The sequence below is a fragment of the Chiloscyllium plagiosum genome, unplaced genomic scaffold (assembly GCF_037043375.1).
Source record: "Chiloscyllium plagiosum isolate Xiang-an unplaced genomic scaffold, Cpla_swu_hap1 HiC_scaffold_14, whole genome shotgun sequence".
Taxonomy (NCBI): Eukaryota; Metazoa; Chordata; class Chondrichthyes; order Orectolobiformes; family Hemiscylliidae; genus Chiloscyllium; species Chiloscyllium plagiosum.
Genome location: NW_028270152.1, coordinates 127,024,521 through 127,042,985, shown reverse-complemented (window position 1 = coordinate 127,042,985; position 18,465 = coordinate 127,024,521). Strand labels below are relative to the sequence as shown.

At 40.6% G+C, this 18,465-nt stretch overlaps 1 long non-coding RNA gene across 2 annotated transcripts; it reads right to left on the bottom strand.

Annotated features, from left to right (window-relative positions):
- Positions 1-644: 644 nt before the first annotated feature.
- Positions 645-6,758, bottom strand: LOC148148214 (uncharacterized). Of its 2 annotated transcripts, none has more exons than XR_015759352.1 (4): positions 6,651-6,758; positions 4,095-4,160; positions 3,663-3,740; positions 645-696 (listed from the first exon to the last, which is right to left on the bottom strand). It is a non-coding gene; the product is annotated as an uncharacterized LOC148148214 (long non-coding RNA). The 2 variants fall into 2 exon arrangements; XR_015759353.1 differs by having other exon boundaries at positions 649-786.
- Positions 6,759-18,465: the final 11,707 nt, after the last annotated feature.

Here is an 18,465-nt window from a genome sequence, read left to right as displayed (position 1 = left end):
AGTCAGCTGGGAGTTTGAAGCAATTCACCCACTCATCTGCACATGTGGTATCGACGTCATCGGGCACTATTTTCACCATTGGTTACCAATTTGCGTGAACATTTAACCAGCGTCTTACCCTTTAGGTGAACACGCTGGAATCACGGTGACAAGGTTGAGATGATGCACAGTTTTATCCCTGAGCTATTATGGGGGTGAATGCAGCGACAAAAAATGAGGAGGGATCCGATTTAAGTGCAGACAATTAGTCAGTCTGGTTATGACCTCAGTGAATATCAGTCATCACAGGTTTGAGTTCGAGGAGCATGGAAGGGAATGGTGCTTTTCTGGGTCTCGGGTGATGGGCAACTTGGCAGGAAGGCACAATAAGTGGGAGAGGGTGAAGGAGGTCTCTTTTCTTGGCACCTATTGCTGAAAGGACAAGCTCAATGCATAGAGATTGTTCAAAGGATCCCAGAGGTACACAGCATCGAAACAGACGCTTCGGCCCCTCGTGTCCATGCGAACATTGTTTACGAAATTGAAGCAATTCACTTTGCCTGCAGTTTTCCCATATCATTTTATTTTAAAGACAGATGTTTTGTTGATTGGAAACGGTTAAAGTTGCCTGTCAGGCTGCGGCCCATAAATATTCCATATTCGACAAAACGACTGGCAGTGAATTTTTGCAAACTTCCTTCACACTGGATGGGTTTTCTATGGACGAAACTCAGGAGGAAAGTCACCATTTTCACCGATACATCCACCTATACGTCTACAGACCAGCCAAGGACAGAATTGCAGTTCCTGTAAGCAAATCCACAAAGGTGACATTAATGGAAGCACAATTCTCTCGTCAACCACACAGAGCAAGCAACACGCTGTTTTCCTGGATGTGAGCAACAATCTATTCACACCTGCCAGCACCCGGCCCATATGGCCCCAAGCCCTTCCTATTCATGTACCATGGAAATGCCTCTAAAATGATGCAATTGCACCAGCCTCCACACTTCCTCTGGCAGCTCATTCCATACACATACCAATGCTCTTACCGTCCACCCGATCTAACCCTCTGATTACCTTATACGTCTCAATAAGTCGCCTCTCAACCTTTTTCTCTCTGACGAACACAGACTCAAAACCCTCAGCCTTTTCTCGTAAGACCTTCCCTCCATACCAGGCAGCATCCTGGTAAATGTCCTCTGAACCCTCTCTGTAGCTTCCACATCCATCTTCTAACCAGAACTGTAAGCAAATCTGCAATTTCCAACCTCCCCAGAGTTCTGTCCATCTGCAGCATCACCTCATGGCTGTGAAACGCAGTCCCTCTCATAATAAAAGCTACCACACCGTATGCCTTCTGAGCTACCCTCTTAACCTGGGTGGCTACGCCCATGGGCAAACATTCATGGAAAATGTGATCCCTCTACTCATCTACACTACCAAGCATCGTACCATTAGCACAGTTACCTGCATTTGTGTTACTTCATCCTTCAGCACTATCCACAACTCTAACGACCACAGGGTCTTCCACAACTTTACTAACTCATGATACTATGCCCTCATTGAGGTCATTCATGAAAAAAAATGAAAATCAACTGTTGTTGCAAAGCAGATCATTGCCGTGCACACTAGTAGCTGAACTCCAGGATGAACATTTCCCATCAACCACATTCTGTGTCTCTTGCAGTTAGCCAATTTCTGATTCAAACCGCCCGATCACCCTCAAAGCCTCGCCTCTGCATTTTATGCAATGGCCACGGTAGCGAATTTGCCAAACGCCTTTCTGAAATCCATATCCACCACATCAGTCGCCTTACCATAATCCACCTTTTCGGTCACTTGCTCAAAGAACCCAAGAAGTTTGGTGAGGCACGACCTACACTTCACAAAAAATGGTTTTGCTATCTCTTATCAATTTATTCATTTCTTGATGATTGTAAATAATATCTCTTACAATCCTTTCCAAGACTTTACCCACAGCCGAATTAAGGCGCACTGCTCTATAATTGCTATGGTTGTCTCTCTTACCCTTCTTGAACAAGGGAACAACATATGCAATCCTCCAATATTCTAGCACTAATTCTGCAGACAATGACGACATAAAGATCAAAGTCAAAGGCTCTGCACTCTCCTTCCTGGCTTCCCAGGGAATCCTGGGATCAATCTCATTCGGTCCAGTGGACATACTGGTTTTCACAGTATCTAAAATTGCTAACACCTCCTCCTTGAGAACCTCAATCCCTTTTTGTCTATTAGCCTGTATCGCAGTTTCCTCCATGACAACATGTTTCCTGAGGAGACATATTCATTTAGCTCTTCGCCAATCTCCTTTGACTCCACCCACAACTTCCTACTACTATCTTTGATTGACCCTAATCTTATTCTCACCATTCTTTAAACCGATATACCTATAGACAACCGTACACTTTTCCTTTCTCGAATCTGCCAACGACATCTCATGTCCCCTCTTGGCTCTTCTTACTTTTCTGATTCGGTATTTTCTTGCTAACATTTAACTCTCAAGCGCTGGAACTGAACCTTCACGTCTCATTCTAAAATAAAATTTCTCATTCCTCTGGACATCTTCAACTCCTTTAAAAAGCATGGCTCCCTCTCTTTACAGCTTCCTCCCTGATGTAATGTTCTTAGGTAATAACATATTTATCCTTCGATCTACTTTTCTAGTTTAATTAGAAGCCTCGCTCAATTTCATTTCGAATTTAATAAGGAAGACTAGCGATTGGTCTTTAATGATTCCTCTTCCACTTGGTGTAACACTAACTCTTCATATTCACGAGTAAATCACAGGAACAGGAGAAGACGATTCAAATCCTAGAAACTCTCTCACCTTTCAACAGTATCATTTGCTGCCGAGCAGCACATGTCTGCACTTAGGCCTCCTTTAATGAGAAAAATTCTTTGATATTTCATTCTGAAAATGTATGGAGCGTCTACTGTGGTTTGTGCAAATCAATTCTATAACATCTACACACCCTTCTTTCCTGTTTGTGTGTGTGTTTATGTGTGTGTGTGTCTGTGTTTGTGCGAGTGAGTGTGTATGTGCTGGTGCTTCTCTGTGTGTATATGGCATGCGTGAGTATCCATGTTCGTGTGAGTGTGTGTGTGAATGAGAGTATAAGTATGAAACTGCATGTCGGTTGGATTCAGAGTGCGTGCACGAATGAGTTGTGTATGAGTGTGTAAGAGTGAGTTGTGTGTGTCTGCGAGTGTGCATCTGAGTGCGCGTGAGAGAGCGTGGGTTTAAGGAGAGGACGTGAGAGCGCGCGTATGTGACAGAGGGCATGTGTATGTGCGTGTGTGTTTGTGTGTGTGTGTGTAGGGGAGTTGTGGCTGGGGGTATCCTTTACCATAAGGGACAGAGCCAAACTCTCAGGCTCTGCCTCAGCAGGAAACTGCAATGGAATGACTGAACTTCTCGTGCACACTCTGTGTCTGATACAGAGGTTGAGAAGAGAACGTTCCTAAAAGTGAAGGAACAGAGAGCAGTCGGCGCAATTTGGTCCACTGACTCTCTGCATTCCCTTAATTGAATTGCGAGATCACCTTCTCTCTCTCTCTCGCTCTTTCTCTGACGTACACAGAGCGGTGAAATAGGAGGACTGCAATTGCTCGCTATCAACGTCAAATAGCGTGATGAATGACCACTCTGTGATACTCACCCCACACAGATCGTAAGTGCCCGGAACCTTCACGGCTTTAGTGATCAACCTCATGTGCTCTTTGATAAAATCCATGCACTGTCAGAACAAGATGTGGACAAGAGAGAAAAGTGTTCAGCTGATTACATTCAGATGCATTTGAATTTTCGAATTGTACCAGTCTCCACCACTTCCACGAATAGTTCGCTGCACACACGCACCGCCCTTTGTATGAAAAGGTTACCCCTCTCTTCTCATTTAAGTCTTTTTCCACTCACCTTAACATTACGCTGGCTGGTTTTTAGACCATCCAACTGATAGAGATGTCAACGGCAATTTGCCTCATCTCTGCGCCGTATGATTTACTACATTTCTTTATGTTACCCACTCATCCTCTTAAACTCCAGGAAAAAAAACTTCCCAACCTTCCCAGCCTCGCGTGATAACTCATACCTTCCAGTCTCGGTAACAGCCTTGTAAATCTTTCCTTGCTCCTTTTCAAAATTAATATTATCCTTCCTGCAGCAGAGTGAGCAGAATAATGCACAGTTTACGAAAAGTGGTCTCACCAAACTCTCATTCAGCTCTAACTTGACATCATTTCTCCTGCGTTCAATGCTCTGACCAATGTAGGGACATAGCACGAAAAATACATTGTCATCACCTTGACGACCTGTGACGTCACTTCAAGTAAATATATACCTGTACCCCTTGGTCTCTCTGTTCGACAACATTCCCCAGACACTAGCACAAACTGTGTAAGTCCACCCTGGATTGTCTTGCCAACACCTCACGTCCCAACCTGTTTAGCGTTTGCTCATTATCAATCCCTCCATACAAAAGGATCATCCTTGTGTACCTTCCCTGAAATGCCTTCAAGAAAACGATATATTTCCTTAAATAAGCACATTTTTCTCCAGTTATGTTTTTTTCCCAGCACCTTCCATCTCATTCTTACTGAAACTCACCACCAAATTGGACTCATGAGGCAGCGAGTTGCAGACTTCCTGCTGCAGTGTTTCCATGTCTAAACCTTCCTTCTATTGCGACTGGAGCTTTAGGGAGATGTTCTCACACAGGTGACATGACATTGTGGCCCAAACTAAAAGTCAGAGACATGGGAGAGATTCTGATTAAATAGGGAATGTTTCCCTGCAGACAATGAATGAACCAGTTTTCATATTTTAGTTGAGTGTGGAGTTGGGGCGACGGACAATTTTTTTAAAAAAAAGATTCAGACGAAAGAGCACAAAAGTAGTTCTCTCGCTGTGTATCTTCGGGAGTGCGTGCAATTTCAAGACCCGTGGAGAAGATACAGTGAAATTGCTCTAGAAACTCAGCAACTCTGGAAGCAGCTGTGGAGTCAGAGAATGCACGGTCAATGTTTCGGGTCCACTGTCACCCTCTTCAGAAAACATTTCCTCCTGCACAGAGCAATCGAGTCATTTTACAAGCATTTCCAATAACTCTTCCATAAAGACATGCATCAATGAGCGTTGGCCCTGACTGGTTAATCAGATTAACCGAATTGAGTCTGATGTAAAGAGAACTGGATTGAGAAGGGCAACACTGGGCAGCAAGGTCCTTCATAAGGATTTCAGAAGTAGTTTTCGCCTTTATCTCTCTCTCTCTCCCTCTCTTCCGAGCTAACTTTAAAGGTATGCTCAGATGAGGAAGAATTACAGATTTTCTTGTTAACTGTAGAGAAGTGAGTTGGAGGATCCAGAAGGATAGGACAATCCAGGATGGCATAGTGGTGTAATATCATTCCCCTTAGTTACCATCTGAATAATGACAATGTCTTGTGGTGATTTTTTAGTATGGGACACTCAGACCAGAATGGTCAGGATTCTTTGTGCCATTTCAACTGATGTGTTTCTTGTATCTCCTGCATAAGGACCCAACTGGCCACAGGAACTGTGGCTGCCCGGGACTCAACAGATTCTGGACTGGAAAATCTTCCAGAGAGACTGGTCAGGTCTGAATGAGAATTTGCTTTACTAAAATGCTGTTGGTAAAACCGCGCCATAAAGGGATATATTATCGCTCCCAGATGTGGAATCAGGATAGCTGTTAGGCACAGTTCTCATTATCCCTAATGTCGAAAGAAATACAAGAGTGCCTGTCACTATTGACTGCATTGTCGACAGTTTTGACAAGGATTCAGATCAATGACATTTGTGTCAGTTATGAACTATTAACTCAGCTTTCTGTCTCTGCGGATGATGCGAGACCAGCTGACTTTATAAAACAGTTTTGATTGTTATTAGTTCCCAACAGTGTAAAGGGAGCCCATTTGGTCCGTCACACCTGCCGCAGTGCATCCCGCAGTTACCCTGTCACCCTGCATTTTCGGAAACACACATAATCTGCACATCCGTGGACTGTCAGAGGAAACCAGATCACCTAATGGAACCGAAGCTGACACAGGGGAGAGTCCATGCAATCAGTCGCCGATGGTGAAATTCAGACCGTTCCTTGAAGCTGTCCTGTAACAGTACTGACTACTGTGCCGCCCTGCATTGACGACTTTCAGAATCCACAGTATATCCCCTCATGGGTACTGCAGGGCCCGGTTGTGGAGTGGATCCCACGCCCTGTCTCATTCTGACACGGCCTCCGATCACTCACTTCCTCAGCATAAGGGCAGTTTTGTCGATAGCCCCGTTTAATAGATGAGTTCCAAATAAATCTAAATCGATTTCTCTCTAACCACGCAACCAAGGAAGCTTTCTGAGCTCTCTCAGAATTTCGCATTATATGAATACAAACATCTAAGCATCTTATAGAACCGATAAATTAATGCAACTTTCCCATCGCTGTCACTGAGCAGGGAACATTTCCGATTACACTTTGAGCAGCAAAAGAGTGGTGAATTCCCATCAGCATCAGAGCAGTTGGAAGCGACAACCGCTGTTTGTCATGGCGTTTCCTAGACACCTACTCAGCGTTCCTTTTCTCTGTCAACGTACAAAAGAGGAAAATTTTACAAAGAAGTCCGCATCTTACCTGGAGATAAGCAGAAAAGGAGAAGGAGCTCAAAGAGAACCATCGCTGTTTTCTGACTATCGAAACCACATGAACTCCTGTTTTTATACAACAGGCAATAAACCTCAAAGGGTTCATTGTCCAATGACAGAATAGCGAGCATAGCAAAACAGATGAGGCACCCAATAGGAGCGCTGCTTTTTGTCCAAGACAACCGTCCCTGACACCGACAGATTCATCTACGTTTATCCGGGTTGAACATTGCGCCACATTTCCTCATTGCCTAGAAAGTAAGATCATAAATTCTCGAAGAAAGAGAGAGAGAAGCAGAGTTCCCGTTTGGATATGTTGTGCATTTCCCTCAAGGGGCGTACCGTGTGCCAAAAAAAGACCAAACAACGATCCCATCCAGGAAGTCGCTTGCGGATCTGAAGACAGGTTGGTGACTGATCCCAAGAACTGGCTGTTCGTACTATCAGTGACTGGCAATGACTTGGGTTTGTTGGCACATCGAAGGAAACACCGTGCACCCATCTTCATTTCGCATACATAATCATTGGGGTGGAGGGGCGGTGTGTTGGTCATTCAACTAAACATGAACTGTTTAGCTGGAATGGCAGTGTGCGCAGTGTTAGCAAACCTGGTAAGAATGGCCGCGAAAAAGCAAACAGACAGGATTTCAGAGGAAATTGGACATTTTGCTCTATAAAATGCTGGAAGCAGCTCTGAAGAGTTCCAATTTATAATCCCCTGGTTTTAATGCGGACTGTGATTAACAATGCCAAATTATAATGTGAGTTTAGCAGTTCACTGCTGTTTATTCAGTGTCAGTCCAACGATCTGGAGACATCGAAGCCATAACCTTTGGTTTCAGTCTAGCTGGAGCTGAAACAGCGGGAATCGTTGCCTGTAAGTCTGTTTCTGAGTGAGTCTGCTTGCTGGAGCAGTGCAGCTGGCGTTGGCTGCGGTGGTTCGGCTCTGCCTATGGACATAAGCAATGCAACAGCGTTCAACGTGCATGGCCTAGTAAGGCACTGCGGGATTAAACCACTCTCACTCAGCGTTAAGTCATTCGCATGAGGAACAGCAAATTGAGCAAATTGTCGAACAGAATTGCGAACAGATGTTTCGATGATCCCTATCCAATTACAATGTCGTCTGTTTGCAAAATTTTATTCAGCGAGTGAATTACGTTTCTAACCAGCAAGGAGATCCAGAGGACAAGGTGAAAATATTCATGGGAGATGCTACTGCATGAATCCACATTGACAACGATAACATCAAATTCGTTCAAATCTCTCCCACCCCCACAACCCCTCATTCTGTTGGAAAAGTTGCCATTTTGTTTCCCATGTGGAATGGACAAACTTGGATTCGTCCTGAGAAGTGCTAGTGTCTTGACAATGTATCTCCGAAAGTCATTGAGAGCAGATTTTGTAAACGTAAGATTTAAAATAACAGAGCGTCGTCCAAACTCAGGATGACTTTGGAACTAGCAAAACTGTGTCAGAAACAAGAATCTATTTTAAGTCATGCTTGGCCAATGTTTAAACTTTTGGATCTAATGTGTTCAGTTTTCCAAATATTGGCTGGATGCCTGAAATGCGTACTCCAAATCAATGACTATTATTGCGAGCCAATGTTTCAGTCACACTTCTGTTTTACTTTTCTGTGCATTGAAATTACTCCATAGAGGCCGGCATCCCATTACCCAGGCACTGTTTAGGACAAGTGCGTAACACTTGATATAAGTTCGGCTTCCTCAGAGACACCTCTTAGAGAGGAAAGAACCTCCCACACTTTAATTGTATCTGTCAGCCAATAATCCCTGGCTGAATCATAATAAATAATATTCTATGAAGTTCACCTGTCTGATCTAGTTTTAATCCCTACAAAACAATTACCATTAGCAACTCACATGTATAAATGCCTCATAAGCACCACACGTGGACAAAACTTCTAATTCAGTTGCATTGATTGTCTCACTTGCAGTTGTACGACCAGAAAGAGCAACTCAACTTTTAACTGGAACAAACAGAAAGACGAAGAGAGAGGGAGAGAGATGAGGGAGAGAGTTGCAGACAAAGAGAGAGAATTGGAGAGAGCGAGAGAGAGAGTGAGGCCTGCAGCTTTCCCAACCACAACAGCTACAGAAAGCTGAAACTAAAACTGTGATTTTGTGGGATACCTCACATACTGGCTTCTTCTCTTGCATCAAATTAAATACAAGGGCTCATAAACGTTTTGTTTTTGATGGCTTCAGGTAGAGCACTCGCCAATTCTGTCTCAACTTCCACTAATTTCAACAACAAAATAGAGCATAAAATGCACCTGTCAAAGCCATAGCACCTCCCCATTCAGTGATGGTTAAGGAACAGAATTTTGTTTTTGGCAAATGAGATTGACGCAAGCTTAATTCGGATCCTGACGATAATGTTCTGAAATATCTACTGTCCTTGCTCTTGTAGACAATACAGAGTATGAGTTTGGAAGGCGCTGTCTGAACAACATTGATTATTCTCTCAACTATTTCCGGCTGCGACTTGTACACAGGCATTCGAGGAAGAGGAAGTTTACGTGTTGCCAAAGAAGACATGTATTTAGCCAGGGATGCTATGAGACATCTTGAGTATTATTGCGGAAGCTTTCCACCTAGTAAGCTTTGCTTATCGTGCTGTGTAGATAGTTGGATTCCCTCCTCGGGTGACTGTCTATGTGGAGATTGTACATTCCCTCCGTGTCTGCTGGAGTTTCCTCTGAGTGCTCCAGTTCCTTCCACAATCCATAGATGTGGTGGTCAAGTGATTTGGCCATGCTAAATTGTCCATCGTGTTCGATGCGTTAGTCAGGTGTAATTATTGGGTACGGGAATGTGTCCGGTGGGTTCCACTTTGGACGGTCGGTGTGGACGTGTTGGACCGAAAGTCCTGTTTCCATGCTGTCGGGAATCTAATCTCATAACTGTGTACTGGTTCTCTTGCGAAAATTATTTTGCCAGAATGTTGTTGCAATGTCTGCTTCAGAAACAGTGGCTAAACAGCATTGAGATCCTTGAATTGTTGCCTTTTGTTGAAGTAAACAAAAGCAGCATATATGGGTGGATTCATTCTCACCGGGAAACAGGTTTTTAGTTTTCCCGTCACTTTAAGTTGGGGTGGGATTTGGAAAGAGATTGAAGCTCATTGACACAGTTCTGCCCCTTTTACGGAATAAAAAACCTGGCGTACTCTGTCTGCTGCTACAGAGTTTTTCTTTTTTTTTTCTTTTTCCTTTGTCCATGACTGAAGATAGAAGGTTAAAATGAAAAATCTGTGTTAATGGGAGGAAAGACCCCAACAAATACTGGAAAAAAAATCCCAGCAGGGTTGGCAGCATCTCGAGAGAGTAACCCGAGTTAACGATGCATCTACAGTCACACTTCTTCGGAAATCATGGTTTTTGGTGGTGCTGCTACATTTTAACAGTTAAGGATTAATAGGTGAACAAAGTATACATTTGGTCAACCATTTAATGGAATGTAAGTGATGCCAATTTTACATTCTTTGCGGTGTGTTAACTTTTTTTTTAAAGAAGAAAGTGTGTTTTACTTAAAGCCTAGTAGCTTGAAGAAATCAATCACATCTGGAACACTGCACTTTTTGCATGCCTTGAAATCAATAAAGTTTAGGTTCGGGGGTGTCTTCTTGAAAAGTTGTGAACGGAGCTTGTCCAGTTCGTAACAATTCCCACAGCTGTCACTGGACAAGATTCTGAAGTTTCAATGTCATCAAACGTGCATCAGACAAAAGATTGAAAATCAGAATGAGAAACTACAGGAAGACAATGGAATCGGTCTCTATCTGAAACTATCTATCAATGTATTCGAACAGATGAAAGGCTTAACAGACAATCAATTTTTCAACGTATAATTTCAGTTACATCACACTGCAAATTTTGCTATAAATTCTGTGTTACGATCGAGCCCTTCACAATCACCCGATGAAGGAGCATCGCTCCGAAAGCTAGTTGGCTTCCCATTAAACTTGTTGGACTATAACCTGGTGCTATGTGACTTTTAACTTTGTACACCCCAGTCCAACACCGGCACCTCCAAATCGGTCTCACTCTACGAGTGACTTTTCCACATTTGGCAAATACAACAGTAACATTTTAAATGAAATACAAAAGGTGTGCACTGTCTGTAAAATATAAAAAAATAAACAAAATCTTTTCGAGAAACTCGGCAATTCTGGCTGCATCTGCGTAGAGAAAACAGAGGTAACATATCGAGTCCAGTAACGCTTCATCAGTAACGTCATTGAGATAAGTGAAGACCATGAAGCTACCCTTCATTGTTGAGGGATCACTCCTTAATGAATTCCGCGATGTGCGTTTTGGTCGGAAGTGTTGACATCAATTTGTGATTTTATTTCTTGAGCAGTTATAATATGTTTTTGAAAACGGTACCATAGCAGCTGATGTAACGTTTTTGCTCAAGTGAGTTCAACGAATATCAATGATGAAATGCACAGCCATGTTAGTGAGGATGTATTTCAATTGTATTCCAGGGCCCACTTGAATGGGTCAGTTCAGAGGATCTTGTTGAACTATCAATTACAGACTAATTAAAACAGCTTCTTATCTAAGAAATGGAAGATGCAGTAATTGATGTGTTAGAGCGAAGTCGCTAGCCGATTCTAGCAGCTGTTCAGATCCCTGGTTATCTCCTTTGTAAATTGCTGATGTTGAACATCAATGTGAGCTCTGTATGTTCTTGATAGCAGTTCAAATTGATTTATTTCACAACCCCTTGTTGCGCTTAAAAATTGAGTAAAGTGAGTTAGTCTGTGCACAGTATTACACTGCTTTAGATTGCGTTGTATCTGCAACGAGTTTGCTTTGTTAATTTCTATAATTCAGTCCTACTTTCACAAAACGGGGCATGTATGAAAAAATGTAATTTTTTGTTCTCTCAGGGGTAGTTGTGAGTCTTCAGAATTCTGGGCATCAAAGGTTAATAAATGATTTTTTTAATGAAAAGAAGTCATGACGGTAGAGCTAGTTCCTTGATGACCAATGAAGTGAAAGAAAAGCAGGGATATTCAGAAATATTCATGCATGTCGATATGAGGATAAAGGTGTGTGAAATTATCTATTAGCAATGCAGGCTCTAAGGGATAAATGAGCAACTGATGTATTTTTGATTGTATCTTCAAACAGTTAACGAATTGTGTTTTTATGGGCTATTTACCACGTATAACCCACGTTCAGTGCACATCTTTGTACTGTGGGACAAAATCGGAGTTCTCAGAGGAAATCCATGCAGACACAGGGGGAATGTACAAACTTCGTGTGGTCGCCCGTGGATGAAATTGAACCGACGTGTCTTGCACAGTGAAGCAGCTGTGTTAACCATTGAGTCACTGTGCCAAGAAAAATCGTTTGATATAAATCTTTTCAGGAGGAAAACTCTGTTTTCCAGTCCCTATAATACGCAGAGGAAGCTGGAAATCGTCTCACCCTACTCTGAGGTTTATGTTTATTCGGATTTTACAATATTGACTATCAGTCTGATGTTGTATAATATTGTGCATAACCGAGCCTAAAACAGACGGTAGTAAGATTTTAAATAAGGGGAGACAAAGATCAGAGATTATTGTAATTTAGAAAGCGAATAACATCGAGCACATGCAGGCACAGAAATTGATCAGGAAGAAGTCAGTACAGGTATGGATGTGGGTAGAGCGAGCATGATCGGTAACAGATTAGGTTAGATCAAAGGATGAAGATATCACACAGATCGAGTGAAGAAAGACACAGGAGGAAGCCACTGTGGGTTTGAAAGGAGACTGTGTTTTGCAGAGTTGAAATGGAGACACAAAATGGCAATTGGGAGTGTCTGAGAGAGAGAGACAGCAAGGGATCGAGAATAAATTAGAGCGATAGATAGGGATGAAAAGGTATTGAGATGGATGGGAGAAGCTGTGAAACTAACACACCGTGCACAATAATTCACGGGAGAAGCTGATTTTTGTTTCTTGACAGAATTCTCTCTTATTGAGCGATATTGCAAATTGGCCACACTTGATGCAACTATGTTAGTTTCAGTATAACAGTTTCTTCCATAAACCTGTTACCATTCCGAAATTCTAAACCGCATTTGAGTCTATTGTTGGATCGTGTTTTATGACCGTATTTTCTTTGTACTTCTTCTGTCACGTTGTCGTTATCGTTTGTTTTTATTTAGTTCGGTTTTTATTTTCGTATGTTCTCATGTTCTTTCTTTCTTATATTCTCAAATTCTATTCGTCCATTATGGCCTTGTTCCTTCATGCTATTGCTCAGTTGTGTTCTAATTATTTTGTTCTCGAATTCTGTTATTCATGTTTATTTGTACTCTCTGAAGCTCTTATTTTCTTGTTCTACGTTCTTATTCTCTTTTGTTCCTATTCTATTATATTAATTTGCTCTGACGATCTTTCAGTCATATTCACTTAAGTTGTTTTTTACTTGTTCTTTTCTTTTCTAATCTTATGTTCTGATGTTCATATTCATCAAACATCTTATGTCTTAATTATCTTATTCTCATCTGTTCTTAGGGTCTTATTGTGTTAGTCTGTTATGTCCTTATTATATCATTTTTGCTTTCACTTATGTCCTCAATCGCATATTCACTAAGGATGCGATTCTTTTATGTTTTTGTTGTCTTACCGTCGTATTCTCTGATGTTCTGAATCACTTCTGTGCCTACGCTCTCATGTTTCCATGATGTTACATTCTTAATCTTTTCTGTTACTATTATTTGACTGTTATATACAATCTTAATTCTTTTGTTATCATGTTCTCAATCCCTTATGTCCTTACTCAGTTATATTTTTATTATCCTATTCACTTATGTACACATTCCCTAATATTCTCATTGTCTTATTCTGTTACAGTCTTCGAGCCTTGTTCTCTTTATCTCGCACATTCGTAGACTATTATGATTTTATTTTCTTATCTTAGATTCTTAGTTGTGTCTTGTTCTATTATGTTTTGATGATCTTCATTTCTCATGGTCTAATTCTCTTATTCTCCAACGTTCCTATTTTCGTCTATTCTTGTTCTCTTATGTTCTCTGTGTTTTATTCATTTCTTCCACTGTTCATGTACTCGCATTCTCTTCTGTTCTGATCCTCTTAAGTTCTTAGGTTTTTAGTCTAAAAGATAAATTGTGTTTTTCAAGCTCTTATTATCTTATGTTCTTACTACCTTCTGTTTCTACAATTCGCTTCACATATATTCTTTATCACCTTTGTTCATGTATCTGCAGTGTTTTGATTCTGTTTCCTTATTGTTGTGATTCTGTTCGCCGAGCTGGGAATTTGTGTTGCAGTTGTTTCGTCCCCTGTCTAGGTGACATCCTCAGTGCATGGGAGCCTCCTGTGAAGCGCTTCTGTGATGTTTCGTCCGGCATGTATAGCGATGACAACATAGACGTGCTTCACAGGAGGCTCCCAAGCACTGAGGATGTCACCTGGACAGGGGACGAAACGTCTGCAACACAAATCCCCAGCTCGGCGAACAGAACCACAACAATGAGCACCCGAGCTACAAATCATCTCCCAAACTCTGTTTCCTGATATTCTTCTTTTCATGATCATAAATCGTCTTATGGTCTTCTTAACTTATGTTCTTATTATCTTGTCCTCTCGAACTCATATTTAATGCTTTGTTCTCTTATGATATTATGTTGTTTTGTCTTATTAATTTTCTCTGTATTCTTTATGAGGATGTGGGCATCGCTGGTGAGGCAGCATTTATTGCCCATCCCGAATAGCCCAGCAAGTAGCTGATTGTCAGGCACTTTGTTACTGACCTGGAGTCACATGTAGGCCAGACCAGTTAAGTATTGACAAGTTCCTTCACTAAAGGGCATTAGTGAGACAGATGGAGCTTTTATTTCGAGCAGAGGCAATGTATATAGAGCAGTCATTAGATTTTTGATTTCAAATATTTGTTGAAATCAAATTCCACATTTTGTCATGGTTCGCTGGATTTACAGACACTGACTGTACAATTAAGCCATCACATACCCATCACATTTTATGAGCATGCTCTCTTATGTTATTCTGTTCCTCCTCACATACGTAGTTCTTCACTTATTATGATTTCTATTAAATTCTTATGATTTTAATTTCTGCATTTATTTTGTTATTCATAAATGCTCTGACGTCTCATTTATCTGAAGGTCTAATCCTATTACTCTCCTATGCTATTCTCCTCCTACATTTTAAACTCGAATGTGTTTCTTATTTTAAATTAATGTACCCTTGTGTTATTATTCGCATATTCACTTACGTTCTACTTCCTTTATGTCCTTATTTTCTCATTCAATTATGTGCTTTTTCTCTGGAGTGCTCATTATCTTTAGAGATAATTCTTTTCTATTTTTATTCTCGTATTTTTCTTAATCTCTTTTCCATTTATATTCTCACTTTCTTAAGCTCTTATATTCTTATTAAATTATTACCACATGCACTTATTATCTGATGTTCTCAATCCCTTATTTGGTCATTGTGCGTTCTGTTCTTACTCTTTTCTTACCCTTTCATATTCTCTTATTCATAATCTCGAAAATTCTTATTCTCTTATTCGCTTGCTTCTGTATGTGCTTATTCTATTATTTTCACATTGGGTCAAGTTAGTATTACGCAACACCAGTTTGTAGGTGAACAGATTTCCCTGGAAGCATTATCTTTCGAAGCGCTGCTGCGTCATTAAGTGGTTGTGGACCAGAAGCACAAGACACAGAATTTAACGCAACAAGATTGCAGTGACATGGAATTAAATATTAAACAAAATTAGCTTTAGTCTTGTATCATTTTGAATGATCATGTTATTTTCAGGTCATTCATATGCAAATTCCAGATTTTTTTAAAGTTATATGATGAACATAATTTTAAAAATAGAAGCCATTTCAGATCAAATAATGGCTGAAGGTGTAAGGTTAAAGTCTGTGTCCCAATGTTCATTCAGACGGATTGCATTTCTAAAATGGGATTTTCAGAATCTTAAATGAATAATGCAGTTTTCGCGCAAAATAAAATGTTGTGCAGCAAGTACAAATTCATACAAAAAACTTTATATATGTGTGAGTGCAGGGGAGACCAAGTGAGTGTGTGCATGTGAGTGTGTATGTGGGCACGTGAGTGTCCATGAGAGCGTGTGTGTAGGTGCGTGCAATGGGGTATACGTTATTGAAAGGGTGCGTGCGTGGGTTTGAGTGTGGGAATATATGTGTGTGCGCATGTGGGAGTGCTTTTGTGTGAGAGAGAGTTTGTGTGAGTGTCCAGTTCTGTGGCTGTGTGTGTGTGTGTGTGTGTGTATGTGTGTTTGTGCGCATGCCCCTATGTGTTTACGTGCACGTGTGCGCTTGTGCGTGCACTTGTGTGCATGTTTGTGAGAGAAATCTCAGCATAGTGAGGTCACCTGTAATGTGACATGAACCCAAGTTTACGCTTGACGCCATCCCCATGAGTACCAAACTTGGCTGGCAGCCTCTGCTCGGCCGCTTTGCATTTTTGCCTAGCTCACATTCAGTCTTGGAGGATGGACAACCGAAGATTCAAGGCCGAATGCCCTGGACCACTAAAGAGCTCCCCAACTGCGAGAGAACACTCTTGGTTGGTGATTGTTTCCGGTTTCGACTCAGCCTTTGTTGTTGCCTCTGTTCTTTATCGCCAAAAACACGGATATCAGTGCATCATGGTTGATGTTGCATTCTCATTCTATTATTGTCTTTTTCACGTTTCATTCTGCTCGGTTGTTATTGTCTTATATTTTTATGATATTCAGTTCTCATGTTCTTATTGTCTCGTTCTCTTACTGCTATACCTTTCCTCTGTTTTGTTTTTATTCTCTCATGTTCTCATGCTTTTAATCTTCTGCTCTTATTGTATTATTTGCTTACGTCATAACTGTCATGATCTTATTCATTCATGTTTCTATGTTCTGATCCTGTTATTCACGGTCTTCTTCTCAAATGTTCTTATTTGATTAGATTAGATTACAGAGTGGAAACAGGCCCTTCGGCCCAACAAGTCCACACCAACCCGCCGAAGCGCAACCCACCCACACCCCTACACTACGTGCAATTTAGCGTCGCCAATTCACCTGACCTGCACAGCTTTGGACTGTGGGAGGAAACCGGAGCACCCGGAGGAATCCCACGCAGACATGGGGAGAACGTGCAGACTCCACACAGTCAATCACCTGAGGCAGGAATTGAACCCGGGTCTCTCGCGCTGCGAGGCAGCAGTGCTAACCACTGTGCCACCGTGCCGCCTACTCCTCTCTTATGTTTCTATGTTTCTACTCGGTTATGTTCTTATTCACTTATATTATTTTTCACTTCAGTTCTAAAATGTTTATATCTTTAGCGTTTATGTCCATGATCATAAATGTTATTTTGTTCTTATTCCCTTATTCTCGTATGTTTTAACTCGTCATTCACTTTGGTTCTTATTTACTCACTATGCTATTCTCTATGTTCTAATTCGTATATTGATGTATGTTCGAATTCACCTATGTTCTTTTTATCTAACCTTCACATTCCCTTATGTCTGTATTCGGATATTCACTTATGTTGTGTTGCCTTCGTGTATTCTAATTCACTTTTGTTCTTGTGGTCACACTCACCTGTGTTCTTATTAAACTATTTTCTTATTTTCTGTTTAACTTTTGTTCACATTATATTATATTCTTATTCAGTCCTATTCGTATTCTCTTATGACTTTATGTTGTTTGTCTCTTATTTTCCCCTTCATTCTTCCCCATGATTTTATGGGCGTATTTTACCAATCACTTATGTTCTTATTCCTTTGCACTTGAAATATTTTAGAGATGTTCTTGTTCTCTTCTGCTCGTCTGTTCTTGTCTTTGCGTGTTTTTATTCTCTTGTATTTTACTCTATTCTCTTCATATGTTCCTGCTCTCTTATGTCCGCTCTAACGTCTGTATTTTTTTCTATTCTTGTCTTGTGCTGTTTTTCTCTCGTGTTATCATTTTAGTGTTATCAAATGCTATTTTGTTCTTATTTTCTTATTCCCGTATGATCTTATGCTCTGATCTTGTTATTCACTAATGCTTATCCTGTCTTATCTTCGTGTTCTTTTATTGTTCTTATTCACCTAGACACTTATTTTCTAAATCGCTGTTTCTGTGCTCTTCCTCTCTGATATTCTGTTTTCTGTTCTACCCTTATATCCTTATTGTATTATTTTATCAGTCAGTGTTATTCTTATTGTTTTCGTCTTGAATTTGAGTATTCATGTTCGGAATCGCTTGTGCTCTGATGTTCTTGTTCTCCTGTGCGCTTATCCTCTTGTGTTCTTTTTTCTAAAATGTTCATATATTCCTGATATGTTATGTTGGTCTTTAGATATGTTGTTTTTCTCTTTTATGTTTTTGAATTTTCATTCTCTTACGTTCTTACCTGAATATTTGCACATGTTCTTATGGTCTTATTCTGTTGTGTTATATTTCACCTATGATATTATTATTTTACCTTCCTAATCCCTTATGTTTTATTTGCATATTTACTTATGCTCTGATTTGCTTCATAACTTATTCTCCTTCTTTATTAACTAACGTTTTTATTTTGTTGTTTTCTTATTCTCCAATGTTAATGTACTTATTCTCTTTTGTTGTCGTTTTTTTTTCATTCCCTTATTTTCTTCCTAATTTATTGTCTTATTATTTTATTCTCATGCGTTGTCATTCTCTTATGTCCTCATTCTCTTCTTCTGTTATTCACTTGTAGTGTTATTGTCTTCATCTCTAAATTCCTTATTCACTGAAATTTTATGCTGTTACT